This window comes from Mustela erminea, chromosome 8 (genome assembly GCF_009829155.1).
Source record: "Mustela erminea isolate mMusErm1 chromosome 8, mMusErm1.Pri, whole genome shotgun sequence".
NCBI classification, from domain to species: Eukaryota; Metazoa; Chordata; class Mammalia; order Carnivora; family Mustelidae; genus Mustela; species Mustela erminea.
The window spans coordinates 35234716-35262643 of NC_045621.1; the positions used below are offsets into that span (position 1 = coordinate 35234716).

At 41.8% G+C, this 27928-nt stretch overlaps 1 protein-coding gene and 1 long non-coding RNA gene across 2 annotated transcripts in view; one reads left to right on the plus strand and one right to left on the minus strand.

Annotated features, from left to right (window-relative positions):
• The first annotated feature begins 3881 nt into the window (after positions 1–3881).
• On the plus strand, positions 3882–27909 carry LOC116597382. The gene is made up of 3 exons (XR_004288579.1): positions 3882–4249; positions 13691–13827; positions 26909–27909. It is a non-coding gene; the product is annotated as an uncharacterized LOC116597382 (long non-coding RNA).
• Positions 19142–27928, minus strand: part of IRS1 (insulin receptor substrate 1) — a 58892-nt gene continuing 50105 nt past the window's right edge. Inside the window, exon 2 of the mRNA XM_032355005.1 lies at positions 19142–19467. The gene's annotated coding sequence lies outside the window, so the exon portion shown is untranslated. The remainder of the gene's footprint in view (positions 19468–27928) is intronic.

Sequence of the window (27928 nt, forward strand, 5' to 3'; positions counted from 1 at the left end):
TTTTAGGAGCTCTGTGCCAGAAGTGGGACAAAGACTATTTATTTACGAGCATAAATCACAATATCATACCTGCTCTAGGTAACAAAGACATTCTTTCATATTTTCTTCTATTAACTTGGTTTTTTTCCTCTGAGAGTTAATTACCTAATTAAGTCCATTCAAAGTTTACCTTTATTTGAGATATTTAGGAAGAATTTAGCTGAAATTTTCCCCAAGTTTTTCTAATACGATGTTAATTGGTTGTGTAGTTGTGATGGTCAACTTGATGTGTCAGCTTGCCTGGGCATGGTAAGGTACCCAGATGTGTGGTCATACATTGTTCTGGATGGCTTTGTGAGGGTATTTTTGGTTGAAATTACCATTTAAATCGGTAGACTTGAATAAAGCAGTTTGCTCTCCATAATGTGGGTGGGTCTCGTCCAATCAGTTAAAGGGCTGAAAAGAACAGAAGAGGGACCTCCTCTGAGCAAGAGGAAATTCTGGGGCAGCTCGCCTTTAGACTTAAACTGCAGCATCAGCATTACTTCTATGGTTATCCAGTTTGCTGGCTCACCCTCTAGACTTTGGATCTGCCAGCCTTCATAATCATGTGTTACTACTTTGTTACAATTAACACTCGTTTAGTGAAGGTTCAGGGAGCTGGATGGTGAGTCATAGTTCAGTAAAAGACCACAGAAGAAATTGAAATAGAGAATTTTATTACTCACAGGTGCTGGAGGAAGTACATAGCATTCTTCGAAGTTCCTCATGGGAAAGGCAAGGGAGGGAGCTGGTAGAGAAAGTGACAGGATCTAGGGCACATGCCTTTATTAGGATCTGCGGGTAGAGTGGTAGATTAAGGAAAGATTGGTAAATTCAAATTTAAGAAAATCAGGATTTTGGCAAGCTCCATGGGGATTCTATCCAAGGGGAAGGTCCAGGGTGTATGGGAGACTGTTTGCTACAAGGACATTTGTGGAAGTCACATCAATAACCTACACTTACTTGTGACCCTGCAGGCTGTTATCTAGGGCATGGGCTTGCCTGAAGGACAAGAGACGGGTTAAGGCTCCCAGTGGCTGCTTGGCCAAATAAGATGGATGCCAAGGCAGCAGTACCATGGAGAAGTTTAGATAAACTATAAACATTCTGAGAGCCAATTCCTTAAAATAAATCTATGGACACACATATCCTACTGGTTCTGTCTCTCCAGAGAACCCAGACTTATGCTGCAGTTTTAGCTTTAAACATAATTTATGAAAGACCATACATTCAGGGCTCTGGCCTTAGGCTCTGTATCTTGATCGTTGGTCTGATAGAATGATTTAGTATTAACCCTCCTTTTATAAAACTAAGTCTGTGACTTTGGTCATAACCACTGGTAGGACAAATTCCACACCATGTCTCCTTTTCGGATTGCTTAACAATTTGTAGAACTTCACTCCTCCATGTACATTTTAGGATAAGTTTATCAAGTTTCTTTTTGAAAATCTAAATGTTATTTTGATTAGGGTTGTACCGAAATTATGGGTAAACTTGTTGCCACCAAGAGCACGAATAACTCTCCATTTCTTTGATTAGCCTATTTATTTTTTAATCTTCCTTGTTTCCAAGTGTATTTCAGAGTACTGCTATGCTGTCACATATGCTGTTTAAAAACCAACTTTTTTGAGATGTAATTTTTTTTTAATTTTATTTATTTACTTGACAGACAGAGATCACAAGTAGGCAAAGAGACAGGCAGAGAGAGAGAGAGAGAGAGAGAGAGGGAAGCAGGCTCCCTGCCGAGCAAAGAGCCCGACTCGGGGTTCCATCCCCAGACCGTGAGATCATGACCTGAGCTGAAGGCAGAGGTCCAAACCACTGAGCCACCCAGGTGCCCCGAGATATAATTTAAATTAAATAAAAGGTAGTCATTTTAAGTGGACAGTTTGTTGTTTAAACTTATGCATCCATCCCACTGAGTGACCAGCCACAATCACATTACCATTACCTTCCAAAATGTTCCCTCCTGCCCCTTGCCAGTCAGTCTTTTCTGACTCTTCACCAAAGCAACCACTGATCTACAGATCAGTTTCGTATATAAATGGAAACATACAGAAGGTACTATTTTATGCCTGGTGTCTTTTACTCAGTATAATGTCTTTGAGGTCCATCCCTGGACCATTAGCAGGTCCATCCTCTTGATTGAATCAATACTTCATTCCTTGTTATTTCCGAGTGTTAGTCCACTCTACAGATATACCACAATTTGTTTAGCTGCTCATCTGTTAAGGAGCATTCGACTTGTTTCCAACTTGAGGTTAATACGGAGAAATCTTCTGTGAACTTTTGAGTATGAGTATTTGTGATGTCCCACAAATTTTGAACTATAGTATTCTCATATTGTTCATTAGTAAATACTTCCCAATTTTCCTTGTAATTTCCATCTTGACTTGAGAGTTACATAATTGTGTTACTTAGCTTCCAAATACATGAGTTTTAAGATTTCCTTTTGTTATTTTCTAATATTTCCAACTCCTACCTATTCGGGGATCAGTTTTTATAACTTGTTATCCTAGAAAAAGTATCCCTTAAACCAAGGTCACACATTTATTTTTATGAAGGGATGCAGTCCATTCCATGAATGTCTTTTAATCCCCTTTTCCCCCTATGGTTCTTTCCTTTTCTTTTCTTTCTTTTTTCAAGTTTGTTTGTTTGTTTGTTTACATAATCTCTACGTCCAATGTGGGGCTCAAATTCACAACCCTGAGATCAAGAGTCCCGTGTTCCTTGGACTGAGCCAACCAGGCACCCCTCTATGATTTGTGTCTTCTTTCTTCACTTACTTGGATTAGCTGATAGTTCTGCTTTGCATTGCTCCTTTAAAAAAACAAAAAACAAAACAGATTGGGGGGGTTGACTCTCTCTTTATTTTATCAATTAATTTATATTTTCCTCTTTCATATTTTCTCCTACTTTCCTTTGGTTTATTCTTTCTCGTTAGTTTATTTTCATTTTTTTATTACATTTAAAGAGAGTAGAGTAGAATTTATAGTTTTATAACACAAGTTCTGTTAGGTAATATTTTCATTTTCATTATTTCCTAAACATTCCATAATTTTGGTTTTGGATTCCTGTGTGATCCAAGAGCTACCTAAGAAACATTTAAAAAAAAAAAAATTTCCAGGTGAGTAGAACTCTTGTCGTTGTTTGTTTTCTTCTAATTTTTTTCCATAATAATCAGGAGATGATTTTTGTATAGACTGGACTTTGCTTAGTTTCTTTGTGTCCCAATACATGGTCCTTTTTAATGAATGTTCCATGGACACTTAGGGAAAAAGGTATGCTCTGTGTTCATGGAACAGTGTATGAGATATAGCAGCTGGATTTCCATTGTCAATTATTTGTGTAGGTCTTTTACCGCTTTTACGAATTTTTATTCCCTTGACCTGCCATGGACTAGGAGAACGCAAGCAAGTCTCTTCCTAGAAAGTATTTTTGCCCGTATCTTCTTGTATTGAATATATTTTCTTTATGCACGTTGATACTACATTCTTAGGCTTATGTATATTCAAAACTGTTAGAACCTTGCTCTGAGTTATACTCTTTATCATACTAAACTGTGATATATGACCGGAAGGCAACCAGTAGATCAGAATTATTATAGTTCTATCTCCTCCCCACGGTTCTTTCCTCCACTATCAATTTTAGTTCCGAATATTTATTTTTACACTTTGAATATACTTTTACTTCTACCATTTGGTGTATCAGCTATAAATTATGTTTTCTCTGTCTGAGAGATCAGGAAATCAGCTCACCTAGGCAATCTCTGCTACGTCACACTATTATGATCACATCGACATCATCAGGATTTATAACACTTACATTCCGTCCCATAACAACACATCGGTATAGATCTAAATGGAGTCATGGTGACTGCCAGGCCTTTTGCTGTGCTTTCGATTCTGGTTGCCAGCTCTCCGCCACCAGGTCGTAGGCTCAGAAGAGAGAAGGCCTTTGTCCCTGTCCTGTGAGGACCACAGCGTACAGCTCCAGTGCCAGGAAGACTGAGAGGAATGCAGCCGGTTTGGAGGCTGGGAATCTGGGTTTGGAGCCACAGGGGGGGCTTGGCCCAAGGCACCGAGTTCATGAGCCTGTGAAGGCTGCAGCACCAGCAGCAGAAAGAGGGCAAAGTAGAGCAAGTGGGAAGGACTCGGCTGCAAACACAGCTGATGCGTCCCTGAAAACTCAAGGAGAATCAGGTCAGAGATTTTGCAGGGAACAGAACGTAAGTCCTAAGGAGGAGATGGGGACACTGAATCCTAAAAATTTGGGTTTCAGTGGCAACGTGGTCACATGTGACCCTCAGGCCAGATAGGCCTGGGAACATTTAGACTACATCTGAATTTCAGATGTGACTCAGGAGGAAGATACATTTTTGTGTGTGTGTGGATAAATAGTGAGGTTTGCTTAAACAGAAATGTGAGATAATAGCTGTTTATTTGAAGCTCTTACCCTAATAGATACAGATGTGTGCTTTTGTCTTTAAATAATAATCAGAGTTAGGACTGGAGACAAGAAGAAAATACTCCCTATTACAACTGCTAGCTTTCTCGGTATTGAATTTAAAATCATCTTGTTGTTGCCTTTCTGCCCTCAACCACAATGCGTGTGCGAGCACACGTAGCCCTCTGGGGTTTGATTTCAACAGGCCTGGGGTTTCACATCCCACCTCCAACTGTCCAGATCCCCCCCCCCCACCCTCCCCTGAGTCGTCAGGGGCACAGGTCCAGAAAAACAAAATCACCTTGTCACAAGGCTTTCCTGTTCCCTCTTCCAGAGGCCACTTCTTCCTCCTTTGAATTCCCATGATCTTTTATCTGTGCCTCTCATGGAGCTTATCTCTTTCTGGCTTGTATTATAGTTGTTTACGTGTATTAGACATCATGGTCAAGAGGAAAGAGCTTCTGGCTGTAGAGTCAGACCTGTCTGAGGACAGATCCCAGGTCCATCCCTCACTAGGTGGGTGGCCTTGGGAAAATACCGACTTTTGGAAGCCTCCTTTTGGGGCGAGGCGGTGGGGGGGGGCGGTGTGCAAAACATAAAAATAATATTCTCTCTCAGAATTGTTTTGAAGATTGGAGATAGCATACGCAAAACACAACGCTTGGTAAAATACCAAGAGAAGTCAAACGCTATTATTATTATCGTTATTTGTGATGTTATTTTGGTTAATTCTTACATCCCCGACTAAAGTGTTTATTTATCCATTTATACAACAGATATTTATCGAAGTCAAAGTCTGTGTCAGGCACCGGGGGCCGGCTTGGAGCAAAAGACAGAGGGTTTGCGGGATAAAGGCAGAAGGTAAACAAGCAAACTAAGAAATACAGAGATAATTTGAGATGACGATTGCACTGTGAAGAAATTCGGAATATCCCATGGAAGGCAAGAGGGGCAGGGGAGGGAGCGAAGGCCAGTTCTGGGAAAGGAGCTTGGACAGAGCGGTCTCCCGGTGGATGAGAGGGAAGCACCTCCGAGAAGTTCTGAAGCCAGGGCATTTCAGAGGAGGGGCCAAGGCTGTGAAGGGTCTGGGTGGGGAATGAGCTGACAGCAGAATGAGTGAAGGAGAGTATGAAAGGGATCAGACAGGAGAGACAGGCAGGGACCTGTCCCTCAGAGTCCTGCTGGCCCTGGTCAAGAGCACGGGTTTGATTCTCTGTGTGAATGGGAACCTCCCGGAAAGACACAGCGCCCTGGTTTGTATTCAGTGTTTCATCTGCCATTGTGTTTGCCTCCTGGAGAGCTGTTAGCCAGCAGCTGGGCCCACAGATTTTTGAGAAAGTAGAGAGGAAGGGAAGGGAGGAAGCCAGGAAGAGAGAAAGAGAGGAGAGCCCGAGGTGGGGGCGGGGGGTGGGGGACGATCCTAGTAGACACCCACACAGATGAATCTGATGGTTTTCCCCCTTGTTGGGGTTCAAGGACAGACCTAGGCTGGCCTTGATGGGTGGAGAAAAACCTCCATCCTCCTGTGAACATTTGGTGTCACACTGGTCTCTTTCCTGGGGTGGTCCCAGATGGCGGTGGGGGCTGGGAACCTGGGAGGTCTTCGAGAAGAACAGTCTTCTGGCCGCCTCTGGCTTTCAGGTCACAGATAACAACTGTCAGATGGTCTCACTGTGAAGCAATAAGCTTCCCCCAAAACAAAGAGGCGGGCCAAGCTCCAGAAAAGCTGCAGTCTGGACACAACACACAAGCCTGGAAAAAATTAAAAGTTCATGAGCGACTGAACAAAGCACCTCGGGGAAATGCAAGGGGTTAAACATAAGCAAGCACATGATGTTCCCGAGCCCCTGAACACAAGGCAGAAAAACAATCGCACATCCTTGATGACGGGGGAAAGGAAAGCAGGAGAGAGACAAGTCAGTGTTCCCCTGTGAGAACTAAAAATAATGCCATGTGAGGTTGGCTCAGCCCTAAAATGGAGGGAAAGACAAATGAAAGGCAGGAGCAGGGATGAAACAGGGTGAGAGGACATTGACCAGAGACAGGGCCTGCTCAGCCCCGCCCCACCCCCGGCTCTTTTGTCTTGGGCAGAAGGCTCTCTCCACAACATGGGGAGTCTGAATGTCCCCTAGTGGGGCACCCGGGACACCCTCCTCTCTAAGAGCTCTGTGGCAGGGAGAACCTAGCCTATCAATGCAGCAGAAACAACAGCTTTCTCTTCAGTATTGTTTCTTCATGAAGCTTGATCTTCTACTGGAAAAGAGTTGGACTCAAGCCCAGCCAACCCTGGGGGCCCAGTGGTGCAGGGGACCTTTGCTAATAAACAAACATCCCCAAAACGGTGCCTCAGTGAGACCGGAACAGCTGTATTGAGAAGAGCAGGGAGTGTGAGACGGTGAGACCCAGGGACCCTAAGGAATCCAGTGGAAAGGTGATAGTGCCTGGATGGGAGGCGAATGTCCCTTCGGGGCTCCTATCTTGAGGAGAGTAATGCTGGAATGAACGGCAGGGCTGGCTGGCGTGTTTGTTGTTCTTAATGCCCAGTTTCCTCATGGGTGCCAGTCTTGCACTCAAAAAGCTGCACGAGTGCATTTCTGAGAAGCCACACAGAGATCACAAAATTCCACCTGAGGCTTTGTCATCAACTTTCCCTGGAGCACAGGACCTTTTTTTTTTTTTTTTTTTTTTTTTGGCTGGAAATACAGAATAAAGACCAGGCAAGGTAGGCTTCTTGTATCTAAGGATTTTTAAGCACTACATATATAAAACGATAGGCCAACGATAGATCCGGGTATGGCGGGAGTCTCTATAATGAGTACCAAACCTTTTCAGAGTAAATAACATCATCTCCACGTTATATATGGTAGAACGCAGGTCCAAGAAGCTACACAATTTTCCCGTGGTCTCTTAGTAAACAGGATTTCTTGGTTGGCCTAGAACTGTCTAATTCCAACACTTTCCAACCCTTTCCTAGAATAAAGCTTATGTCTCCAAGACCACAAACGGAAAAATTAAATGGCGCATTTCAACTGCGTGGTCATCTTTGTTGAAAATCTTTGAGCATTGATGAAGTTTTCATTGGGGACTCAACATTTGTATGGAACTTACACAGTGGGCATCATCTTCTTACTTGGAATACTGTGGTGTGGTTTCCTCTTTTGAGTTTGTAATTTCCAGAGAGAAATGCTTTTTTTTTTTTTTTTTTCAATTTTTGGCTGAGGGTTTCTTTGTGTCATGAAGATCAGCTCCTTTGCTAGGGCACGGAAGAGTAAAAATAGATTTCCCGTTAGTAGCAACAAGTAGGAGTTGTTTGTGTGCCAGAAGGAAATTCTTTCATTCTTTTCCTGCTTTGGTTCTTTTTGTGCCAACAATTAAGCAAGGTTCATCACTGAGTGAGCCAGAACCGACCTCATGGGTGGGTGGTGTAGGTGGTCCCCTACCAAAATGACCTCAGGGATGTGAAGACAAGGGCGTTGAACCCAGGAGAGACTTGAGAGCACCAGCCAGGCAAGGACCGCCGACTCCCCAAAAACACAAGAGAGAAAAAGTTTAGCTTTGATGGATTTACCCAGAATTGGAATGATTCCAAAAATCTAGAAATTGAGGTTATTGTTAATTTAGCAAACATGCAAGTATTATGTCATCGTCGAAGTAAAGTTTTATTTTAATTACATGTAGAAGAAAGGGATCGCCTCATCATAATCCTTTCCAAGGCTCAGTGCCTATAAAGTATTTAATCTGCTTTAACTAAACTAAATACCCCTTCTTAAACCCCACATGGGTACCTAAAATCCCACCATTAGCAATTACTTTCTGTTTGCCAAAGTGTTCTCTTCCTTCTGGGTATGTTTTCTTTTTTGAGCCAAATACCCTGGGAGCTAATGCATTCATTTTATATACCTCTGGAAAAAAATAGTTTATCAGATGTGTTTTCTCCACTCCAGAAAGACCCTGGGCCCCACAAAAATATTTGGTGAAGGGAATACCCCACTTCAACCAATGTGTAGAATTGGGGAAAGAAAACTCTAGAGACAAACTTTGCTGACAGAAGATTTTTTGCCCTAGGCCAGTCCCTAATTCTATACCATTCGCCAGGGCATTATAAATATTGTAAAATTCTGTGATTCCAAGAAACTCTCTCTCTGCTCTGAATCTTTGTTGAATCCACTAGAAATCACAGTCCCTTCTTCCCAGGGGGAAAAAAATGACCACTGCCAACCCTGTGAAAAACATCACATCAGATTTTTGTGTTGACAAGTTTCTGATGCCCAGATTACAATTAAGTAACCCTCATATTTTATAAACAAAGAAGTGAAGGGCCGTAGAGAAGGGCTTTGCACACAGTCACACAGGTAGTGGCCTGGCAAAGACAAGAAATGTAGTCACACCACCATTAAAAGAACCCCCTCCCCGCCCCTGCCATCAGATTCCCATCTGTCAAACATCTCAGCAAACAGGAATATTAGGGATACTCTGTTCAGGGAGAAGTTTGTTTAGCTCAGCCAAACTCATTTTCTTTTTCAGCAGATGAAGTAAAACAGATTCAGAAGTCTCCACTTCTGTTCACATATGGGGCATGGGTGCCTGCTAACTGAGATAGTTGGTGTGCGGTGGGGAAGAGAAAGGGATGTAAAATTAAATGAACAATTCAAATTTAAACCAGAAACATGCCACTAATTAAAAAAAATAATAAGTTGGCTATTTTAGACGCCTCACTAACATTTCCTTCCTGAATGGGGGGGGGGGGGCTTCTGTGTGTGTGTGTGTGCACATGCACACGTGTGTGGGGTGGTGTGCATGTGTGTGTGCATTTGGCTGCCATCTTCTGTGACAAGCAAATTAGAAGCTGCATTTAACCTGTGAGGAAAATCACTTCATCCTGACTTAACCAGAAACCCTCAAAAGCACGAGAGAAAATTGGACTTGGGGGTAGGGGACTCAGGGAGGGAGTACAGGTTGTGTCTGGAGTATTGGACTGTAAAATCAAGAACTTTCCACATGGCATTTTCTGACAACCTAGGGTCATAAATATAAACCAGGATTTCAAAGAACATGGATTTTTGTTGTTATTGCCATGTCTTTCCATTACTAAACTTTAAAAAGAAAGCTCTGGGCTTCACTGGAATGGGGTGGGGCTTCCAGATCTGTACTTACTCCCTGAGGGACCTTAGACAAGTTCTTCTTCAGGCCTTTGATTTTTTTTTTTTCTTCACTCTCTAAAATAGTGTTTTATATAATATCTACAAAGCTTTGGGATGAAAGGTTATGCAGGAACATGAGCTGATCCATGACCAGACACAGGGATGTAGCAAAATGCTCAGTAAAGTTTGAGTTCGGTGGTGGGGAGGGTTCCTTGGGTTTTCACTATATGTGATCCAGGAGAAGTTGTGAACTCATGGGACCCTAGTTTCTTGACCTGAGAATAAGAAGTTGCACCAGATGACAGATAAAGGGCTCCATCCAGCAGTTACTCACTGTGATTCTAGGATGTTTTCTGGTCTCTTGAAAGTCATGATTTCTCAAATCCATGCATCAGCTTCACACACTGGGTCCCTGGAAGACCCCTCCCCCCAAAACTTACCAGCAGTGGAGGGCATCATTAAGGAATCCATTTAGTCAATCTGCTATGAATTCAATTTTAAAATAAAGTTATAGTCAGTGAGGGTGGGACTAAAATTCAATTTCCTTATGCGTAAAACAAGTAGTCCAGATCTGAGATTGCTTGCAGTGCAAGCTCCAAGGAGGCAAGAACTGTGTCATTATGAGGGTATCTCTCACACACAGTAGAGAACAGTTACTCAATAATATTATGGGGTGTGATGGATGAATAAAATATTGATACTCTATAATAACCAAAAAAATACCCAAGGAATTGCCTTCCTAGCTAATGACTCAATTCATAACAATGGCTCTTCTTTTTCTTTTTTAATCCAGTAATCCTGAAACCTCTTATCTTTGTCTTATAGTTTACCAGGTATTATCTTCCTGACTGGAATTCCTGCCCTTGGCTCTGATTTCCAGTTTAGGCACAACAGTTGATGACAAGTTAGAAAAGGAGACTGGAAAAGGATGCCTGTTTGTTGTCTCTCTGATTGGTTGAGGATACCACAAACTACTTTGAACTCCTTTTGGAATTTCTTGAGGAAACCCAAACCTCCTTTAATTGGTTTCTTCACCCCTCCCCCCGCCTTTTGGCTATTAACCTAGAAGTACAAAAAACAAAACAAAACAAAGTATTATCCTAAATGTACTCTAATTCAACTCTGCTTGCCTAACTATGAAAGTACTTCAGTGTTTGTAAATGAAATTTAAAGAAGTCCTTTGGGTACCACAGTGAGCAACTGTACAGGGATTAATAAATAAACTCTGCTAAATCTGATCATAAATTCTGTCCAACAGCAATATAATGGTGGCTGCAGAACTTCCTAAGACCCTTTCAGCACAATTGCAGAATTTCAGAATCCCAGGGCACAAACTTTGCCTCATCCCAAATATCTCTCTTGAAAAACATCAGTTCATAGAGATCAGCAAACATTTCCTATAAAGGCCAGATAGTATTTTATTTCATGGGGGGGCAGGGCATTTGGTCTTGGTCCCAACTGCTGTGATAGTGTTATAGGCAATACATAAAAGAATGAGCAAGACTGTGTTCCAATAAAACATTATTTACAAAAACAAGCCTCTGGCTGGATTTGGTTTATAGGCTACAATTGTCTGACCCATGACTGCCTGATCATGGCATAGTGTGATGTATGAAAATACAGACATGTGGGGAATTCACTGAGATTCTCATCCAACTCCCTTTGTGTTTTTTAAATATTTTGTTTTGTTTTGCATTTTTTTTTAAGATTTTATTTATTTATTTGACAGAGAGAGATCACAAGTAGGCAGAGAGGCAGGCAGAGAGAGAGAGGAGGAAGCAGGCTCCCTGCTGAGCAGAGAGCCCGATGCGGGACTCGATCCCAGGACCCTGAGATCATGACCTGAGCTGAAGGCAGCGGCTTAACCCACTGAGCCACCCAGGCGCCCTTGTTTTGCATTATTAAAGCAAGACATGATAATTGGAAAAGCTTATGGAAAAATAGAAAAGCTAAAATTAAAATAATTTATAATGCCATCGACATACCACTTCTTAATATTTTGGGATATTTTGTTTCATTTAGGATTTTGTTCTGTAGAATCAGTATAATGTTGTATAATACTGTAAGTGCAAGTTTCCCTAATTCCTTTGTTTTTATGCTATGTCCTACCTAAATTTAGGCCAACTTTACTAACTTCTACTTTATAAATTGCTTTTTCCAGATGCAATGAGGATCTCCTGCAATATCATTTCTTTTCTCACATTTAGAAGCACATAATACTTAAGCACATGATGCTTAAGATTTGGAGCAATATATATACAGAAGAAAGCAGAAAGGATAATGCCTAGTGAACACTAACAACATGTTCTTCTAAGGTCAGGGTATAAAATAACCCCAGAGAGATGTGTATTCCAGGGAAACAACTGATTACTAATATGGTCTCATGAGGTCTTTGTTAAAATCTATTTGTTATCAGCTCTTCAGGAAATTCTGTGTAGTTCATGTATAGTCCAAACTTTGAGAAGCCCCGTGGATTGGTGGGGTTCAGGACATGTTACCCCAAAATAGGACACCTTAGAATATTAAATATTTTAAGCTGAAGAAACTGAAGAAAGCAGCAGAAGCAGGAAGATCATTCTGACCTTCTCCCCTGGAACAGGTCATGACGCAGTTATGTGAGAGGTGCCTGCCCCACACCCACAGGGAAAGAGCATACTTATCTCCTATGACAAAGAGGTGTCTGAGAAGAATGAGAATAAGCTGACTCCGCTGTTTCCCTGTTTACTACCATAGCCTCAGACTCCTTAACCTTTCGCCTTCCTCCACAATTGCCCACTTTTTATCAAACCAGGCCTAAAAACATCCTCATCTAGCTGTTTCTTTGGGTCTTCATTTCCTGAGGAAAGCGGCCATGTTATGCAGCACTTAACACTGAATAAATTTGGATGCTCTCCCCCTGTCAATCTGTCTTTGCCAGTTTAATGTTCAGGGACCTCAAAAGTGGAGGGAAACTCTTTCCTCCCCTGCAGGGTCTAGGAGAGGGAATTCCTGGACTGGAGGTCCCATCATTCTTTTACTTCAGGTGAGGTCTCATTCTTTAGTTGAAATTCATGTTTCCACCTGCTCATGCTTTCTCCTCTGGCTAATCTTGGTCATCTATCTGATCAACCATATTTCTAACAGAGAATTTAAGAAGCTCCGATTTACTTCTGTTTACAGAGTTAATATGTAAAACTGAACTCCTAAAAACCCAGGGGTTTGGATTTTATGTGCCTTTCATATTTCACCTGTTGCCCTAGCTCATTCTTCAAATAAAGCTGAGTATTTCTGTTCTGTTGCTGAAAGGGGGGATATTTGTGGAGAAAAACAATAGGGAATCAGAAGGAAATTTTTGACCCGAATAAACTAAGCTAGACATAAAGGTAAAGGATGGAAACAAACCTAATAAGACCCTGCTACTTTGTAGGGTGAAAGTTGTAAGTTGGACAGTGCTTCATTTTGGGGCTCCCATGAGATCATACTTGCTCAGCAAATTCATGACACAATGCTGCTGCAGTGATAAATGCTTTTCATGACCAAAACTTAATTGTTTAAGTACTTGGAATCCAGAGACTTGCAGTGGCACTGATAAGAATACATACTCAGCTGTCAAGCCATCCTCGCTGGAGAGGCTGGTCTGTTGCATCAGAGCTGGTGACACAGACACACCCCTTCTCACCTCTGCTTGCACATCTGGGAAACAGGGATAAAAGCAGTACCTACCTGTGGATTACCGGAAGGATGGAGTGAGATAATTAATGTGAATTATATGATGAATGAGAGCTAACCTATGATGAATGCAGCGTAAATGTCACTATTTGTAGCAGAATCAGAGAGATAATCCTAAATTCTCGATTATTAATTCTCACAGGCCCCTTGACATTTTACTTGATATAGTTTGTTTCTGTATGCGTGCAAAAGGCAATAAGATGATTATTTTGTAAATTATACCACTGATTTGTCCCAACTAGACTTCCTTCAAATGACCGTTAAATAGTGATGTCTACGTATGATTTCAACAGAAGTTAGAGTGATGTTAACTGTGATACCACTGGGGGAGAAAAATTAGTTGTGGTAATTGTTTTTATTTTTTTCTTTTAAAGTAAATGGACACAGTTAATATACGTGAAGATGAAAGAATGACTTCAAGCATTTATTCAATCATGTTCTGTGCTACCTATGAACAACAAAGATAGCATTTACAACACTGTGGGAAGACCCTTCCAGCCTCATGTGCCAAGTAAGAAAACTCAGGCTTCTTACTCTCAGTGGAGTATCATGCTGATTAAGAAAATGAAATTAAAAAATTAATTTCCAATCTCTTTCCACAATGTTCAATAATTTGAGTTCACTCTAACAATGTGAGACACCCCAATCATCTGTTTAAATTGTTTGAGTAAGAGAACTCAGTTTGGGAGAAGGTGGGGAAGTTGGCTGTTTCTCTATTGGCAAGGTGGTTTATTATTTTCAAAAACCATCGGTGTACTATCCCTTCCAGTGGTGAAACAATCCAAAAGGTTCCACTGGCACAGAAACTGGGATTTCCCAACTCGCCCACCATGAGCCACCTAGCTAAGCACACCTTCCTAGAGAGCTCCAGGGAATCAGCATTTCTAAGTGACTCTAGTAATCCAACAAGTTTGGGCAACCCTTCTCCACAGTGTTTTTCAGCTCTGACCCTGTACTAGTCTCCCGGAGAGTATAAAAAGCAGCGGCCCATAGCCGCAACCAATGCCCAGACCCCCCCCCCAAAGTAAATCAGCACCTTGGACTTGGTCCCACCATTGAAGTTTTTGAAAGCCACCCGGGTGATGGTAATGTGTCTCAGGCACCGTGCCCATGACCCCTCGATGCCAATCCACATTTGAACAGCCTCTTGGGGGATCCATGTGCACACTGAAGGTTTCCACAAGGCTATTTAAAGGGCCTATCAACAGAACTTCTACCTTGTCATCTGGAGGAGGATGGAGTTTTGCTCCCTACTCCCTCTTCCCATTTACTTCCACCAACAAAAGCAGCTTAAAATCTTTCCGGAGGTCTAGTTCTTTATCCTCTTGGCCACTGAAAGCCAACCAAAGAGGGATAATGTCAGGCAAACCTCTCTGTTCTAAAATCATTTATTAATTAAAGTATGTTAAATAGTGGACACCACTCTTACCCAAAGACCCCAGCAACTTTTCATTGGCAGTTTCTGTTTCACGTCCCACAACCAAAAACATTAAGGATCACTAACATTCACATCCATGAATTCATTTAGACAATTTTCTTTAATTAACGATGAAGACACTACAGTTCTAAGTACCAGACAGAATCAGGGAGGAAAAAAAAAAAAACAAACAAAAAACAAAAAAACCCAAAACTGAAAATAAGCATAACACTATAAAGAAAACTCAGAAAAGTAGAACACTTCTAAATAAAATTATATACCTGGCCTGGTACCCATGACATATATACATAATACATGTTATACACGTATATACAATAAATGTTTTGGTAGCAACACAGACCATGCATTGGTCCTTTTGTACACAGATGAAGTAGCACCATCAGCAGCACCACCATCTGAAGATGATAAACCAAACTGCACATACAGTAAATGAAAAAATATATATGTATTTAATTTGGCCCACCCTGCAGCCAAGAGGTGTAAGGAAAGAACTTGGTAAGAAAAATTGTTCTGGGAACTACATTCTGAAGCCAACGGCAAAGTTCTAAGATCAACAAACAAAACAAAAACAAAAATAAAACAGCACTAAAAATGCTTATACAAATACAGATAAGTTTTTTTTTTTTTTTTTTTCCTGTTTGCTGAATTTGTCCTATCACGTGGCATGTTGATTAACACTGGGGAAGTTAACAGAAGCAAAGGGAGATTTAAATGTCAGGTGAATGGCAAGGATCTAGAACACCAGAGCTCTTGGTGTACATTCGCAAATGCCAAGTCATCAACAAATGATGAAAGGAAGACCACTCTCCAGCTAAGCCATGTTTTCTAATCTTATTAGCTAATTATAAGCTAAATTCCTTAAGAATAGGGTCAACCCCCTTCACTATCTTTCTGCCTCCTCTCAGCATCCAACTGGATGCTCTGGTTACAAGCTGTGGGAAACCCAACATAGCATCCGACCCACACATTCTCTACCCGTGCCTAGGAGACGATTGGACAGAGCTACGGTGGGACCTCCAAGATCTTATCTGGCTTGACTTTGGAGATGATCAAAGGTACCAGTGTTTAACCCTTGAAGTTCTACTGACAAGAAGGGTATTTTGCTCTCCAGAGCTAAGCTCACAAGACAGAAGGTCTCTCTCTTAGTATTGGCAAGGCCATATTTCCTCACATCCCAAGGAGTCCATGCTTCTTCCGCTGAAGTTTTTTAGCAGTCTTTATGAATGCAGCATTACCTCCAACTAACATACACGATGTCCTAGGCACACTAACTCCCCTGTCAAGTCATTGCAAAGCGATTTCATGTTTGGCTTCCATCCATCCTCCTCTGCGTGCCTTCCAAAGGGTCCTCCTCTCTCTCTCCAGTCAAGGTCTTACTTCCCACAGGGTCTCTGGTTTCAGGGCCTCTCTGCATGATGGACTGACCCACAGAGCTCTAGCCAAAGCACTCAGAGCACTTCACATCTCTCCCATTTCCCATAGCTCTACTGTCACTGGACAATTAGCTCCCCTCCCATTTTTAAACCACCTGCAGTAAATAAAAGTTTTTAACTACCTAGCATATTGCATTCAGGATGCAAGATTAATCAAAACAGGGCTTCAGTATTGTATTATACTGTTCATTACAGTATAGTAAAATTGTTTCTTAATCCTTTAAATGTCTCAAATTTAAAAGGTAGGAGACAACAGGGGGAAATAAAGCGTAAAAAAACCTCTACTTTTGGCTCAATGATTTTTAGTAAACCCATTTTTGCCGTCAACCTAGATTAATTGAGTCCCTGACCTTTGAAAGTCAGCAAGAAATAGCCACAAACGTAACATCAGTACTGAATTGTCATTATTGACTCAGGGGGTTGATCATTAATGGATTCTCTTCACTTCTAGCTGGTTCTAGGACTTTTTTTTTTTTTCCCCTGCCCAGACTGAAGATATCATCAAAGTCATAAACTATATTTGTTCTTTCCACAAAGGAGAATTTTAAAACTCTGCCTAGGTCTCTAAGAAAGAACACTATAAAAGATTGGTCTCATGAGGAAAAAGCCACTAACTTATAGGTTAACCAGAGGCCACGAGAAGCCCCATTAATGTAATTCCTTGGCTGGCCTACAAATACTTGGAAATGGATAAAAGCCAGCTTTCAATAGGAACTGAACACATGGATTTTAGCAGCTGATGTCGCTCAAGGTCAAGCCCTCTATAAGCAGAGCATGAGTTTTTGCCTTAAATACCGGCCACTTCCAGTTTTAAATTGGTGCAGTCTGACACCACCACCAAACCCAGCTCAGGGACTACTAGAAGCAGCTTATTAAAATAGGATTTTTACCTTTATGCTACTGGACTCAACAAAACATCAGAGAAATTAACCAAGAGATGGTTTTTCCAGTCTGTTGATTTCTGTTCTCACCCAAAACATGTTGGTACTCCACAAAGCAGAGGTATCTCGGTAATACATATTCAAAGTATAGTTTCCTTGAGAAATAATAACCAGCTTCATAGGAAGACAGTCGGGGCTGACCTTGTTCACTGATGTCTCTTTAACTACTTATGTCCTCAATGGAAGAAAGCAGGACAGCTTGCTCTCTTCCTAAACTAGGCAGGAGTAGGAGTCAGAATACTTGAAAAAATTTAAGTTGGTTTGGCCGAGAAAGTCTTTTTTATAAAAGTGTAAAAAAAAAAAAAAAATCATAGCAGATTTTTAAAATCGGTAGTGTTCTCTCCTCATAGGAAATGATGTAATTCAGCAAATGCAAGTTCCTTGAAAACAATGGATTCTTAGGACTACAGACCTATTCATCTTAGAAATTGATGAGCATGCAAATGGTCAGAATCTGCAACAATGAACTTCGTACAACATTCTGTGAGGTACATGCCATCCAGTTGAATTAACAGTAACACAGGCCTCAGCAGCATGAGGGGTTCCATTTATCTCCACTCCCTGTTGAGTAGAGTAGGGATTTCCCCCCACCCCACCCCACCCCCAGCCACCGACTGGCTGGCCGAGGGACAGCAACCACCGCAGTGGTCCCCAGCCCTGGCCCCTTCCTTGTAGCCCCTCCCCAACCCAGGGAGCTCAAGCCATCAGAGAAATGAAATGTTGCTCCCCTCCACAGCAGGGCTGGAAATTCTGATGCAGAGTTTCCACAGACTCTGAGGGAGCCCGACCTTGGCATTAATTCACTTAACCTTTAGGAAGTTTCCTGGCAAAAAAGATGAAAAACACCGTGGGCAGTATCTTTAAGTACATCCACGGCCTTCTCTTTTTCACAAGGAAAAATTTCAAACAAGAAGAGGATTAACATCTTCCCTGCTGGCTAGATGTTTCAGGAGCCGGTCATTATGCTTTGACATGCTCTCTGTGCACTGGGTTTTATTAACTAAATTGTTAATAGGCCAGGACCCACCAGGGCAAGTGGAACCAGTTATATTCAGTTCAATCATGTAGCTAACACGGGATGGTCTCAGGAAACAAGAGATAAGGGTCTTGTGGGAAGTGACAGGTAGCCCTGGTCATGATAAAAACCATTTTTCTGGAATTTTAACTCCTGGCTGGAAATCAAAGACAAGCACTCACTTGTCTTAACCACCTTTCTCGAGACAATGCCAGAAAAAAAATATCCTACCAAGTGCATGGGGGAAAAAAAAAAAAAGGTAGCAGGAAGCTTACAGAAGTGGGGGGAAGGGGAGAAGAAAAGATCAACAGTCTCTAGTTTATTATGAATAGAAAGAAATTTCCAGAATTTACAAACACCCACATTGTTCATTCCAAAGAGAGCTCTTGATTTAAAGGGATCACCCAAGTCTCCTCCTCCTTACAGTATATACAATGGAAGACTTTGATTTCCTTTGCTTGTAATTTTGCTTCCATTCAATGGCCAATTTTAAGCTGACACTTGAAAACACCCAGTAGAATATATCCTTCTTCAGTTTAATTAACATGGCCTACTGCCTTACAGGAAAAAATACAAAATGAAGATCAATTCTCGTAAGGATCTCAGCTCAACATCAGGGCTATATTACAAGAGATAGTATCCACAAATAGAACTATACAACTGAGAACCATCTAATGGCACTATGATTCTTATTATATTATTTTTCTGAATTACAATCTTAAAACAAGGATCGTATCCTAGTCTACTCTCATTAGCCTTGTTTTAAGTATTTGCTCCACTCTTTACAACAGAACATAGTATACCTCAGTTCCACATCCAAAAAAAAGATGTGCTGTAAGAAAAGTTACATTTTAATTAAAAAAATTACACATAGAAATCAAAACCTATGTTAAATATTTAATACTCTCTCCACCCAACGCGAACAGTTTTGGATGAAATAATTTACAGCGATGCTTTGTCATACACAGTTTCAGCAGCAGATGAAATGGATCTTGTAAATGCAAGGAGAGTAAACCCATTCTCTCGCGGCATGGTGGTGGGCACATCAGCTCACGTGGCCAGCTATGTCCTTAAGGTTGACGATGAAGTTTATGCAGACTCATGGTTCTGGTGTCACAGTGCTTTTTTGCTTGGCACAATATAGTACGTGCAGTTCAGTCAAGGAACTCCTGAGGATTGTAGAAAGTAAACAAACTGAAATGGATGCATCGTACCATCTACTGAGGAAGAAGATGTGAGGTCCTGGTTGTGAATCGTGAAATATTCAGAGTCTGGGTACCCATGAGGAAAGGGAGGATTTGCTGAGGTCATTCAGGTCTTCATTCTGGAAAGGAAAACGAAAAGGATTCGTCACCACGGGCGTATCACAAAGTGCACCATTCCATCAGTTTTTATGGGTTTTTCTTTAACAAGGAGGCAGGATCAGATAGGCAGATGTCACAGGCACAAACAGTACTGTGTACTTAAATAAAATCAACAAAGTGTACTTAACTTTTTCCCCCCTTTCAAAATGCAAGAGTCTAAAGCAAATACAAACTCAAAATAGTCAATATTAAATCAGTCAACAGATCGATGGGATTTGGAGGTTTCAGAGTTGAGTAACACAAAAACACAAAATACTTTGATGTTCTGAGGATCCAAACAAAAATGTGAATTAGAATTGTTGCGTCAAACTACTATAAAACATGGTGAAGAGGTTACGGTCAGGCTGTGCTTCATCTTCTTTTGGTTCAAAGTCAACTGCAGATTTTAGAATTTGAAGTTGCAGGGCCTAACATCACAATATCTGAAATCAGTTTTTAACATGACATTGCTTGACATGAGGATTTCAGATGTAGAAGGAGACCCAGTGAAACAGATGTAGTTAATCATTAAATTAAGAAAAAAAAAAAAAAGGATTCTGATATAGATCTAATAGAAACGCTATTCTGGCAGAAGCACATTGCTTCTATGCAATTCCAGAAGGCAGACCTCACAGGGTATTACCCAGGCCCTTCCAGAGAGGAGACACCTTATTCAACCTCATAAGCCCTCTTTTGATCTCCAGTATTAACATTAGATAGACCTTCTGAAGCCCACATTTATGTATTTCAAAGTTATCTACACATACCTTATAGAATGGTGCAGACTAGATGGTAAATATTGTCAAACAGGCAACAGGTTGCATTAAATGTTATGGGGGATATCAAGCTGAATTGTGCCTCAGGCCCCGTTTTCTAGAAAATCTAGGAAGGCAGGTAAGCTCTGTTCATAAATAGAATACAAAAGAAAAAGGGGGTAAATCCCATGACAGATGCACAGAAAAGATACTCTAGCTGCATGGAGGGAAGGAAAGATGCTTCTAGATGGGAGCAGAAAGGAAGTACCTCACCGACACGTTTGGCTTGGACCGGGAGAAAAGTGATAGTTTGGGAATGTGGAAATGGTATCGCATCTTCGCTGCTTCAGGGCTGCCTCCCCAGAGCCTCGCACTGGGGCCAATGCTCAGTAAGGACTCACTAAGTAAGAGTGGAATGAACCAAAGGGACAAAGCACAGGTCCGCAGAGACACGTGATAAAATGAGGCCTGGGGAGTGTATGGCCATGGGCAGGCCAAGTGGAGAAGGATGGATTGTGTTAGATCCCAAGGTATGTGAAAAGGGATCAAAGGAGGTAAATCTGAGAAATGTGGTGCGACCGATGGCGAAGAACCTCGAATGCAAGGCTAAGGTATCGCCGTCTAAGTCTAGGGACACCAGGACGTGTTTCAGGATCCGTCCAGATGTAACAGTACTAATCCACGTCAGCTCCAAGGAAAGGAACAGATTCTACAATCCATACATTGTATATGTTGACCAGCGTGACTGTTTTTCTGTCTCTTCCCTTGAAGGAAAGTACGGTTGGCACCAGTTAGCATTCACCATTTGGCTTTCAGGTAACCTGAAATTTACCAAACGTGGACTCTAGTTTTATGAGATTTCTGTCGATGTTTTTTAAATATTAACTCCGCCCCCTAAGGGATAGGTAAACAGCCTCTTTTTCTATAGACAAATAAAGACTTCCCATAGAGACACCAGTGTAAAAACAAAAAAAAAGGACTCCAGGCTTATCCCTCTGATTGCCAGCGAAACAGGACTGACTTTGTGTAGTTCCTACAAGTGAAGGGAAAACCCATCCCTTCAAAAACCCTGGAGACCCATCTCCAGATCTCTTAACTACTTTCAAGTTTTTCCTGAACTCACACCGCAATCTATCAGAATGTTCCTACAAGAATATGTAGACAGAGCTTCACACAGCTTCATAGCTCTGGGCCCAAGATGAAGTGGGAAGTACATACTTTATCAAAGGGCTTGAGACAAACAAACAAACTGCTCATTTATAGAAAATTGGCGGGGGGGGCGAGCGAAGGGCACACGGTATGCTTTTCATTTTATACCTGGCTCTCATCCAGAATGGCAGGATAAAGAGCTCAGCACAGGAACAAACTGTATCCAGTTTTGTCCCCACACGTGCCAACGTGCATGGATGCAGAGGGGCAGAGACTGGGGGCCTCCCTGGGGAGGAAAAACCCTTGGGCTTTGCCAGATCCTGGTATCTATTGCTTTGGGCCACTCTGAACCCACCCCTCCCTATCATTTCCCACAAGTATGCATGTTCAAAGAGCAGTAAACAAAAGGGTCTATTAATGGCACCATAAACCTTCCCTCCAAAGTCTCAGCATACTACTTCTCAAAGCCCTTTACTGTACATCCTGATCAGCATGTGTCTCAGCCACTCGGACTACCCACTGGTGTAGTACGAATACATCACCTTGGGGATCTCTGAAAAAGGGAGCAAGTGGGAAAGAGGGAGGTTATGCTGAGGCGGGGGAGGGGCAATCAACAGGCCTCAGAGGCCGGGAACAACTTCAAGTGAAAGTCTGAAGTTCACATCTGTTTTTCTTTGTTCAAGGGGTGTGTGTGTGTGTGCACGCGTGTGTGTGTGTGTGTGTGTGTGTGTACACACAGAAAACGTAGCTCCTGAGTAAATGATACGGATTTTTAACAGACACCCCTGAGTGAGAATTGTCCTTCCTTGCAGCCTCTTTGGGGTCTGCACATTTATTTCAAGCACGCAGCCATCGTTGGAGGCATTTTTGGAATGCTTTCTCAAGTTCCCATTTCTTTTTTCTTTTCTTTTTTTTTTTTTTTGCGACAGCCTTCTCAGCCTTGGGCATATTCCTTTGAATGGTCTCTACAGCAGCCAGTCTCGGCCCTTTGAGGGCACATTTGATCTGTGGAAATGGCCAAAAAGCTCTGAGAGCCAAATGTGAATAAAGGGGCCGATTAAGCTGCGTACTGATTCCCAGTGACATACCATCTGAAGCCAAAGAACCCTAAAACTAAAGTTCCCAAAACATAGCTGCTCACAACGGCTCTGGTGAGTTTTGTTGGAAATGAACTCTGAGGATTTTACAGACATACTTTAGTGTAATGTTCATGGGGTTAAAGTTCATTTGCCTTTATCCCCACCTCTATACAACAGCAGTTAAGAAGGCCACAACCGCACTTGAAGAAAGGCCCACATGCATATCATACATTTTGGAGATAGGTTTTTAAAAAACCAATTCCCATACTAGCCTCCCACAGTCATTCAACTTAAGAAAAATCTGTTTAAAAAAAAAAAAAAGAAAGAAAGAAACATCTGTTGAGTGACAACTAAAAAGGCAGTAATAAGGACTATCCCAAGCACTGAAAAGGAAGACCTGGGTAGAGGTACCTTAGAGTCCCTTTTTATTTACAACCCAGACTGACTCAACAACCACGAGAGGCAAATATTGCAACCATGTTTTACAAATACAAAAATTCATCTGTAACATGCACGAAGTGGAAACAAAAAAGCGAAACATTTCCTTGGAGAAGAGCTAGGCAAATATCAAATGGTGGTGTTCCTGTGATCCATCCTCTCCGGTTACCTCCCTGGGGAATAACTTCTGAACCCAGAAAGACGACCCACCTGTCATGAGACTTAGTAGCAGGAAATTACATTTTGACAAAATTTCATCACCACATCAGCATCTCCTGTCCCCTTCCCCGTGTCTTCTTGTAACACAAAACCCACCTAATCCTGTTGCCGGTAATGAAAAATGTAATTTTTAAAGCATTATCAAATAAGTCAACACTTGAGCAATGCTACTTGAGACCTATGGATTACTGCATTATTGCATCCGGTAGGAATTTACATCTTCCGGACTTGACCCACTTGAACTATGCCTACGAGAGCTGAAAAACAGATAAGGCTTTTCTGCCCTCCTCCCAACTCAGCCTACCGATGAGGCTTCACTGTAAAGCACCTAAAAACAGCAAAAGGTTATGATATGTGTATACTGAAAGATCCCCACCCTTTCAACAATGAATTTTTGGTCCAACCCATTGACTAGAAGTTTTATCTTGTATTCAAATACCTCGAAACTTCCTGCCAATTTGAGTCAAGGGCAACACAGTTATAAATATCTGGTTAAAGCATTACTAGCAGTTTCTACTTCCACTAAGAAAGCAGGACTAAAATATTCTTAAGTTGTTTGGCTACCGTCATACAGCAAAATGTAGCCACAAAGCAACTCTTCCTCACACAACTATGCCTGAGAAAAAGTAACTATTGTAAAGACTTTTCTTCAATGGAGATCAAGGTTTGAAATCTTATATTGCAGATTCAACTAGAAAAATTTGTATGAATGAATTCTTCCACTTAAATGTGTCAGAAATGGCACATTTCTCTTTCACTTAAAATAAACAGCTGTGACTTAAAAAAAAAAATTCTTCACTTTAATCTAGAAAATGTATACACCACAGGAAAATGTAAAGAAGGAATAAACATTTCTCAAATTCTTGCCAGCCAGGGAAAGCCATGATTCAACTGTGGTTCTAAAGCCGCCCTTTGCTTAAAGGACTTGAACTTTTAGAATTCTACATTCAATGTCAAAAATGTTTCAATAGGACAGGAAAATAATGTTTCCATCATATTTAGCTCTTCCCCTTTCTTAAAAAATCTGTGATGAGAAGATATTTGAAATGTCAACCAACTTTTAAACCTTGCTGGTATTCTATTCTTTCTCCTCCTCCCAATTCATTGTGTATGGGGAGGAGTATGGCAGTTTGATGTAGAAAAAGCCTCTGGCTTCCTGGTTTTAATGTCCAAATGCTCAAGTCTTTAAGGGAATGGCACAGGCAAAAAAGTATTCAGGACAGGAGGGGAGGATTCCTCTGAGAAGAGAAAACAGTTCCCTTCGCCTGGGAATAAAGAGAGAAACAAACAGCACGGTGTATGGCTCCGTACCTACTAGGATTCTGAATATGGCGCCTGTGACCTTTCTCTGTATCTTGTCTTCCCAAACCTGTTGATTTCTTACTTGACACAACTGCACAAAACTACTGTGACCGCAATTCGTTTCTTCAGCCACCTCACTGATGCTGATGCCATAATTCATCCTACCACTCATTTAGAGAAGATCAAGCCTTCTAGAATGCTTACATATTAATAAGGCACCTTATAAAACACTGCCAAGTATTCTGTTTTTAAGCATACCCGATTCTGGTTAACAGGCCAATAAAATTTTTAAAAAATCAGTATTAACTAAATTCATAGTTCTGGGAGTGTATATGTGCCCTGCATTTTAACACTTACACTACTCAATCTCTGATGGGTAAAGAAGACCACCGACTCATTGGATGGGCTGTGAAATGCTTATTAAAGAAATCTCCTGGCTTAGAATTTGGTTCTACCACCAGGGGTTGGATGGTAGCATTTAGGGAGGATCTCAGTCTTGTTAGCTATGGGAATCACCTAAGTAAGAAAGCTAACCAAGTTAACCAAAGCTAACACCTAGCTTCAAGTTCCAGACACAGGGAGAATTTCTCTGCTCTTTTGAAGATATACCTGGGAGATGTCAGGGCAAGGGGAGACTTGGGCAAAGGACAGACCTAAGTGGGGAGCGAGGAAGGAAAGAAGGAAGGAAGGAAAGAAAAGAAGGGGGGAGAAAAAGAAAAAGAGAAAAGAAAAATCAAGGTAGGATTGAACTGGAGAACTTTTTAAAGGTTTTATGTCTGTTTGTCAGAGAGAGAGCGAGCTGAGCGAGAGAGAGCACAAGCAGGGGGAACAGCAGGCAGAGGGAGAAGCAGTCTCCCCAGTGAGCAGGAGCCCAGTGTGGGACTCAATACCAGGACCTTGGAATCATGACTTGAGTTGAAAGCATATGCTCGCAGACTGAGCCACCCAGCAGTCCCAGGATTGAACTAATGAATTTAAAGTTAGAGGTAAGACCACAAGATGCTTGCTACTCTATGTTAACAAGCTAAACCAACATCTTTTCCAAGAGGCCAGATCAGAGCTGGCAAGACCCAGTTTCATGGTCTTAAAAGGCAAAGGGTAAGTGACCAGCCAGGCCAGTGCTCTCACGGAGCTGCTTAAAGAGCACTTTTGCCTGGTGTGAGTCACATGGATGAGAGCTGGTGCAGATAACAAGGTTGCTGGCCGGGCCTTCCAGCGGCTGCCAGGGAGGAACATTCAGGGACAGCTGCCAACATGTGAGAGGCCACCTCGCTCCAGTTCCCCCTGTGTCCCAGTGAAAGTCGTCCTGGCAGGGCTGGTGGCTTCGGGAGCCCACCAGCAAAGGAAGGCACATGTATTATGAAAAGAAGAGAAGAGAGGGGCTGACCGGGGAGCTGCCCGTCCAGCCTGCACGCCCCCGCTGTGAATCTCGCCAGCACCGCGGACCTCTCCTGCCCTCAGCAACAAAGGGCAGGAGCTGGGGCAGGAAACTTGTCCAGAAGGTTAGAGATTTATGGAGAAGACAGATGAAAACAACAACAACAACTTATGGTTGGCAACAGTTAAAAATATTCTGCCGGGGTGCCCGGCTGGCTCAGCCGGTGGAGCGTGTGACTCCTGACCTTGGGGTCCTAAGTCGGAGCCCCATGTTGGGTGTGGAGAGTACTCAAACATAAAAGCTTAAAAAAACAAAACAAAAAACAGTATTCTGTCAATAATGTATTAAGAAAATATGAAAACGCATTCTGAAATCTTTAAAGCTTTAGAATATTCACTTTGGTTATTTCCTATTCTTTTTATTAATAGGGAGTGTGCTGATAAAGCAAAAGATAAAGCCAGTGGGGCCAACACCATAAGAGCCCTCCCCCATCCCCTCTGCAACGGAACTCAAAAAGTCTGCAGTCTCTCTTCTACTGAAATTAGAATGCATCCCCACATACATGCAGTCAGAGGAACTCAAAGAAACAATCCCTCCCCATCACAAGTCAGACCACATAACATAACAGGAAGCTTTAATTTTAATCGAGCTCAACCAAAATAAACCTGTTGCTTGAAAACATGAAAGTAATATGATGCCTTCTTCCCTACTTGAGAAAGCAAGTCATGAAAGTCAGTCTGTCTTCTCGTTTCAAGGGACCTATTTTTGCCCCATATTCTCTCTCCTAGGAATTAAATTCCATTTTTGAGGTTTATAGTTGATATTGTAATTTCACATCAGCTTATTGTTTTGTTTTGTTTTGTTTTTTAATGTTCAGAAATACAAGGTATAGGTTTATTGGTCTGGCTTTAATACAAACCAGTAGGCTTAAATTAAAATCACAACTTAGTTTACAATGTGGCATAGAGATAGTAAAAAAGTGTTGCGATACCGTTTCTGTAATTAGGCAAAAGGGAATCAAGCGGGCTCAGGTCGGTTGTACTGCCTTTAATTTTTCTGTTCAACACTAAATAGATTTTTGCATTCTTTGCTGTCTCCCCAGAGTCCTATCAGAAATTGCTTCAAGAAAGCAAGTGCCTGATTTTACATTTGAGTAATTGTCTGACTACCCAATTGTTTCTTATCAACCATCAGCAGCTTTTCCGTAAGAGCCTAAGAAGCAGAGCACAGAATTAGGCTCACACAGACGGCCCCCCGTCTGCAGCGGGCTGAGGTAAGGATCATTAACACCACTGACATCACTTTTGGCAGCCAGAGAAAAGGGAAAACCTGTGTTTAATCTACTTCCTACTCACCACAAGTTTCAGCCGGAGTCCCCGATAATATGGGTTGTGGTTGACTTTATGGAAGAACTTGGTAATGCAAGAAAAATGTACTGCACTGAACAAGCATCTTTAAAAAGGAACCACGAGGTACCTCAGCTGTGTGGCCCCGATCTTCTGGAGGTATTCTGGTCATTAAACGGGCCTCAGGGAGGCCAGGGCCATTCCCAACTGTTCCCAATAAGACCAAGCTCAACAGAAGACTTCCCCCTCTGCACACATCTAGTTAACATCTCCTGGAGGCCATCAGCATAAATCACAAAGAAAAAAGTTTTATCTTTTGTCTTCCTTCTTGCCTTGAGAACACTAAGGGGGTTCGTGGGGGAAGAATTTAATCTAGATTCTTCAAAGTAAACTGAGCTGGTGCTATTTCTGGGGTCTAAAGGATGAATGAAAACTGTCTGAAACCAATCGAAACTGGTCATCAATATAGAAGTATAGGGCAGCATATTTCAATTGTATTCATGCACTATTGTGACTTCCTCTACCTTAAGAATTCTTGTTAAAGAAGTGCAAAGTCATAAAGATTTCTGGGCTATGAAAGCAAATCTTAAAAGTCGATGTGAACGAGGATACGCAAAACTACCCCATCCATACTAGGCTACAGAAGACCACAGGTGGGACCTCCATGGAACTGGATTATGTTTATGAGAAGGCGTAACACGGCTTGCAATAAAGTAATGCAACCTTGAGTTACCACTCCCTGAGTGAGGAGTATCCTGTATGGGATTCTGAATCCT